The following is a 6,745-nucleotide window of genomic DNA, read 5'->3' as shown; positions in this document are numbered from 1 at the left end:
ATTGGAACTAATTTAAATGACCTTTCACCAATGTGCAAATAAAGATAATACTTTTTTTTACATTTACAGATGTTTCAGATAGAGAAGTTGTGTTTTAGCTGGTATGTTAATACATTTTTATGTATGGTTCCCTGTAACTAAAGTATATTTAATGTATTTGTATTGCCCCCTTTTATTCCGTTCTTCACTTTTACTGCTAGCTTTGTGCATAAACAAATGACTGCATTAGAAATGTATGTATAAAGAGAATTGAAAATAGCAATTGAAAAATAAGGACAGAATAAATAGCTTCATTAAGAAGTAAAAATCTTCTGAAGCAGATTGACATCTTTGTTGAAGCAAATAACATAATTATGACGCAAACAGCAGGAAGAAAACCAGCTTTCTTGTTTAAACACTGGAAGATACAGCAGGGGCCAGAGTCTTGAGCCTTAAGCCAAGGATCAGCTCTCAAAGCACCAAGTGCAGGATTGATGCCGCCATCCACACAAACTCCAGACCCAAAAGGCTTTCAGGGCTGGGCCCTCCACTTCAGCTCTGGCATGAATTTTACTGGCTGTGGTGGAAGTTTTCATCATTAGCAAACCAAACATATTATTTCCACTGGAGAGGATTTTAAAGGCCCTCTTAGGAGAGCCAGCTGGAGAGCTGTCATCTCTAAAGCTCCCAACAGAGGATTCACATGATGGCCATTAGACACTTTACCTTTGGACTCCTTTTTATTATTTAAATAATTTCTTCAGGAAGGCATTACTGAATGAAACCTGTGGCTTACTTCATCTGAGTTTGGCACATACATCATCTCAGTGAGACACACAATACTAAGAGATAATTAGGAAACGCATTTTAGTCATTTTGAAAGGGAGAAGGGTGGACACGGGCCATGGATTTGTAGTCCTCAGGATACGAGCAGTCAGTCAAGCTTAAGTGCTTGCAAAAAAAGTCAAACCTACCTCTATATGGGAAATGGCCTGGATTCCTAATTGATCCCTCTAGCAACGAGGCACAAGAGATATGTCTGATGTTAAAGTGATGCTACTCTTAATTACATACCAGGAAACAAAGATCTGTTTCAAGTGTGTGCCAAAATTAGCTCAAGTTATTAGCCTCCAGCAAATATATTATACCATTCACTGGCCTCAAGAAGGGGATTCCTAACTGTAGCTAAAAGTCAACGTTACCATATGTAAAAGAGCCATTTGAACTGACTCCACTCTCTGTGAACACAGAAAATAGAAATAGCAGCTGGGAATTACAACCTTCCTACAGTATGCTTTTCCTGCATAGAAGGGAAAAAAAGGGGAGGGGGGGGGGGGGGGGGGAGGTTTAGATTGTTCTGCTGGAAGTAAAAAAAGGAACAGTATCTAAAACTTTAAAGAAAGTTTTTGTTTATCTTGTAAGACACCAGTGGAAGAGTCTTAAATAACAAGGCTTAATTTGGCATGAACACTCGATGAGATCACCTCTGCTTTTCTTCACATTCTTCATCTCTTAATCCTTTGATCTAGTTTACACTACAATTTAAACAGTAAAGATAATTAGCTTATTTTCTAAGAGCCTTATTGCTAACAAGATATAAGACACGTCTGGCCAGTTTGGATTGCAGCATATCTTCTATTTGCTTTTTGACTGTGTCTCATCTATTTAAGTAGTGATTTCTTCAAGTGAGAGATTTGCTTTCTCTTAGTTCTTTAAAGAAAGATTCAAACCAGTGGCACTTAGAGCAACTAAACAGCATCTTCACATATAATTTACTATTCTTGACATATAGATGGTCATCTCTGTTTTTCATTTGCAGCACACAGAGTAGGTAGTTGCAAAACAGAAATAGATCAAATACAGAGAGCTCTTACTAAATGCATTAAAGGCTCTCTTTATGCCTTGAGGCTATATTAACCAAAGTGTGGGCATTTCACTTAATGTTGTTACATTTTGTTGTGTAGTAAAGTTCGTAGTTATTGCTCTCTCTGTAGGGCTTGTATTACAAAACTAAATATGCCAAAGATAACAGGAGAAAATTTTTCTCTCCACATGTCAGTATGATCACTAAACTATTAGAGGAGATTTTTAATTACATTCACATTACTTGTGTTGTGAAACAACAGTTAATCAGTATGCAACACACACTGACACTGCAACCAGACTTGCAAAGCCCTTAGTCTTGTAAATAATCTTGAATAATTTTTAAAAGTTCTGAAAAAGCAAAGTGCAAAACTTAAGACAAGTTTTGAACCTGTAATATCTCCTTCCTCAGCAAAAAAATAGAAAGTAAAACTAAACAGAAACAACATCAGGAGATAGAAAGCACACACCAGGCAGAAAAAAATGGAGATGAAGCCAGCATTTGCAACACAACTTTCAAGGCTGCAAATGATCCCCCTTGCTGATGAGAAGAATCAGTCCCATGACCCTATACCAAGAAGTCTAGTGTATCGCTGGTATATCATGACACTAAGAAAACAATGAAAGCCAGCCATAAAGCTGTCGTGGTTTAACCCCAGTGGCAGCTAAGCACCACACAGTCACTCGCTCACTCCCCCCCGGTGGGATGGGGGAGAGAATCAGAAGAGTAAAAGCGAGAAAACATGTGGGTTGAGGTAAAGACAGTTTAATAGGGAAAGCAAAAGCCGCACATGCACCAAAGCAAACCAAGGAATTCATCCACTGCTTTGCATCGCAGGCAGGTGTTCAGCCATCTCCAGGACAGCAGGGCTCCATCATATATAATGGTTACTTGGGAAGATAAAACGTCCCCCCCTTCCTTCTTCTCCCCCCAGCTTTCTATGCTGAGCATGACCTCATACGGTACAGAATATTCCTTTGGCCAGTTGGGGTCAGCTGTCCCAGCTGTGCCCCCTCCCAACTTCTTGCACACCCCCAGCCTACTCGCTGGTGGGGTGGTGTGAGAGGCAGAAAAGGCCTTGGCTCTGTGTAAGCGCTGCTCAGCAGTAACGAAAACATCCCTGTGTTATCAACACTGTTTCCAGCACAAATCCAAAACATAACCCGTACTAGCTACTATGAAGAAAATTAACTCTATCCCAGCCAAAACCAGCACAAAAGCAAAAAGCCTCTTATCTACAGTACTGTACACATTTTATTGCTTTTTAATTACAACAACAGTTTAAAAACAACTCGTTTTTAGCTAGCACTTAGAATGATGTTTTTACTCTGGAATTGTAAACACTGATTTATTTTTAGCTGATAAGTAATAACCATGGTATCTCTAGCTAAATAATAGATAAACAAGAACAACAAATATATTTCTGCTAAATAAACAGTACATCTTGCAGTAAATTGATAATAACATGTTGCTTTACAGATACACATCACATACTCTAGACAGTGTTTATGCTACTGATATAGGCCACACCTCTCATCAGATATTTTGTTCAGCTGTTGTAAATAAAGGAAATCAGGTTGCATAATTACAGCTGGTATTTTGTTTCACAAGTCAATACAGAACAAATAAATTATTCCACATCTGTGTGTAATTATTTTTCTTCCTCTTGAAATGGCAGGAGTCTGAATTTCCTATCCACAGCACAAAGTAACCCAACCCTTGGTTAATTAAATATTAGCTAAGTTTCTCTTTACAACTGTAAATTGCACTGCACTGAAGAAAGTGACTTGCACCTTGATTGTTACATCGTGATTAACAATGCCAACGTACTAATTGATTCTCCTTAAGACACTGAAAAAGACATCGCTCTGATGACTATGTTTTTTAAGTTATCAACATCTTTATATTTAAGAGCTATAAAGAGGAGAGGGGAAAGAAGGAGAGGTTTCCCTAATCACAGCTCACATTGAAGAGTTTCATGGTTTTAGTAGGCTGTACTCAGACAGTCAGTACTGTCCAGAATATTGGCAAATACAGAGTCTTTCTTTCCATCTAAGTCAGTGGAACTTATATGTGTATTTTTGTTAAGCATATGCAAATGAAAGGCTTTAAGCTTCAGCTTTCAAAAGTGACTGCTAATTTTGAGTGATTCCTCGTTCAGAGGACATGTCAGTGTTCAACTGCCTTCACCTCTGTTCTTTCTCCATAAAACTGGGGATGACAGCAATTTATATTTGTATTCTAGCAATGCTTCAGAATCTCCATCAAAAATTAGAACCACACTGTTTGAGGGGCTTTAGAGAATGCTTTGACAAATATCCTTGGAAGGAAGTTGCTATTCCTCAGTTGTATACTGCTGAAACCAGGTCTCAAGGGTATGCTCAGCTAGTTTAAGGAGGCCAAATAGCATAAAAAAGTGAGGTTTGCAGACAGTCTTGACTGGCTTAGTAGGAATGTTTACCAGCTTTTCCAGACAGGCTGGGCTCCTCAGAGATTTCATTTCAAATCAAGTGAGAATGAGCTCTCTGGACTCTAGGCACAAGGTCAGCTATGCGCAGACTGAGCCAGACCAGTGTCCTTTGAGTTTGTGACACCACCCTACCCAACTCTTTCCATCAGCAGGCTTACCCCTATCTGTGCTCCCGCTCAGAGGCTGTGGCAGCAGATCCCCTGTAGTGCTACAACTGCCTCTTCTGCAGGCTCTGATTTCCAGCTGCAATGGCAAGGGCCCTGGTCCGAGCTGTACTGACGAGCTAGTGCTGAGCTGTGCCCCTGGGCCCAGCCCAAGGCTACCCAGCGGTTTTACTGCAGCTGTAACACAGCAAGGTTCTGTGCCCAGCCAGCCCACTTCAACCTCAAGACGAAGAGCAAAGCATGTCGAAAGTGGTCAGTTCTCCCTGCTTTGCTATGTCCTGTGGTAGTCAAGGTAGGCAGGCCATTCCCATCAATCCTGCTGAGAGGCCGCAGAGCAGTGCTGCACGTTGGGTTCATGGGCTGCTAATCGAAGAAACCTGTCTGAAAGCGTAATATATAGGAAACTGTTAAGTGAGCAAAGCCTGATGGCAACAACGATGGGGAATTAATACTGCCCAAATTCTTATCTAGCAGAATGTAAGTTTCACAATTTTCAGAAATTCTTTAACGATTTGAGCTCATTGCCTTTTAAATCAAAGTCATTGTCAGGGCACACTGGACTGCAAGGTTAGTCCTTGAAGTTCAGAGCCATAGGCAAAAACACAAGTGCTTTGCTAACATTTAAACACTGATTTGCTAGCTCAGCAAAGTATTATTATTATGATCACAGTTAACCTCGCAAAGCCACAAGCTGAATCCGTACCATGAAGTAAACTTTCATTACTGAAACAACAGGGCTATACTAGGGGCTGGATAGTTTCACCTGTGTGTATGTGCTGGAAGCTATCAGCCAGGGATTACTTTCCCTCATGTTGTTATTTATAATGCAGAGCTGACTTGTCTTTGCTTTTGACATGGCACAAAGCACCTTACATGCCCTGAAGGTCTTTTTGGCAGGAGTTTTAAAACAGAGCTGGCAGGTATCCCAACTGGAGGGCCAACTGTGTTGTGTAATCCTGTGTAAATGTCTTACACAGAGCTGATCTGGCTTTTCAGACATTGTGACGTTAGAGACAATTTCTTTCACCGAGTATTGTAAGAGAAATGGTGGTAATGCACTCCCTTGTAGGGAAGGTCTGGAGCAGAGCAGCTGGGAGTGATAGTGGCTCTCAGGCTGAATGGAGGTCAATAGAACTGTGCTGTTGCAAAAAGCACAAACACAATGCCAGCATGTTTAAGTGGGTGTGCAGACCCAAGACATGAGGAAAACCTAACACTTAGCTAAAACACTGTGTCTAGTTTTACACACCGAAGTTCAGGAATGACAGAAACCATCTAGGAAGTCCAGAGGAAACAACAAAATCTGTATTCTAGAAAACATGACCTATGAGAAGAAAGAATTGTCAAAAAAAAAAAAAAAAGGCCTTATTTAGTCTAGGAAACAGAAGATTGAGGGCAACATAGCAATAGTCTGTGTATAGTTGAAAAGTCGATGTAGTACGGGGATTAACCTGTTCTACAACACTCTATACCAGGAGTGTGCTCACTCCTGGCAATATAAAAGCAATGGGCTTAACCCAAAGTGCAGGGATATAAGTTTGAATGCCGTTAACATTGTAGACACTGGGACAGTTTGCCAAGAGAGACTCTGGAACTAACATCATCAGAGGGCTTCATAAAGCAGAAAACTTGTGGAGATCCCCCCAGTCTCATTCCCTCTGATACTTCTTTTTCCCTGCCCACTCAGAAAAGGAAAGTGCTCTCCTCCTCATAAGCTTTCAGCTTACGCAACAATCCAAGAGACTAAGATACTTTTCAACTGTCTATAGTGTTTTTCTTCTTTTAAGAAGATCTGTCCCGTTCACTCATTTCTGTGTGCACTCGATACACTCACATGAGCATTTCCACTGCTCGGCATCCTCTGCTATTCACCTGACAAAGTCCCATGAAGTTCTGCTTTTACTTCAGTAAGGAAGCTGGGTCTGTCTTTTCTGATACAGCAGCTCGACTGTTCCTCGAAAACAGACTTTCCCAGCTTGCTCACAGTGCTCTGAAATGCTGTGGCATCCCGCAAAGCAAACCCTGACCTTGAGACTGCATAATAGTTTCACTGCTTCTGTTAGCACACGATTTCTGGGGGGCTCCGTTTGATTTTGCTATGTTTTCCAGGCACAAACCGCATCCTGGCCGCCACCGGCGCGCAGCGATTTTGGCAGCGGGTTTCCCTCTCTTTTTATCCAAAGGCCCTAAACTCGCCAACTCCTCCTTAAGCGAGGCGCGGAGCCCTGCGCCGCCGACCCCGGCTCTCTTCCAGGAACGGGAACGAGC

The sequence above is a fragment of the Pygoscelis adeliae genome, unplaced genomic scaffold (assembly GCF_000699105.1).
Source record: "Pygoscelis adeliae isolate BGI_AS28 unplaced genomic scaffold, ASM69910v1 Scaffold45, whole genome shotgun sequence".
Taxonomy (NCBI): domain Eukaryota; kingdom Metazoa; phylum Chordata; class Aves; order Sphenisciformes; family Spheniscidae; genus Pygoscelis; species Pygoscelis adeliae.
This window is presented reverse-complemented; position numbering follows the sequence as displayed.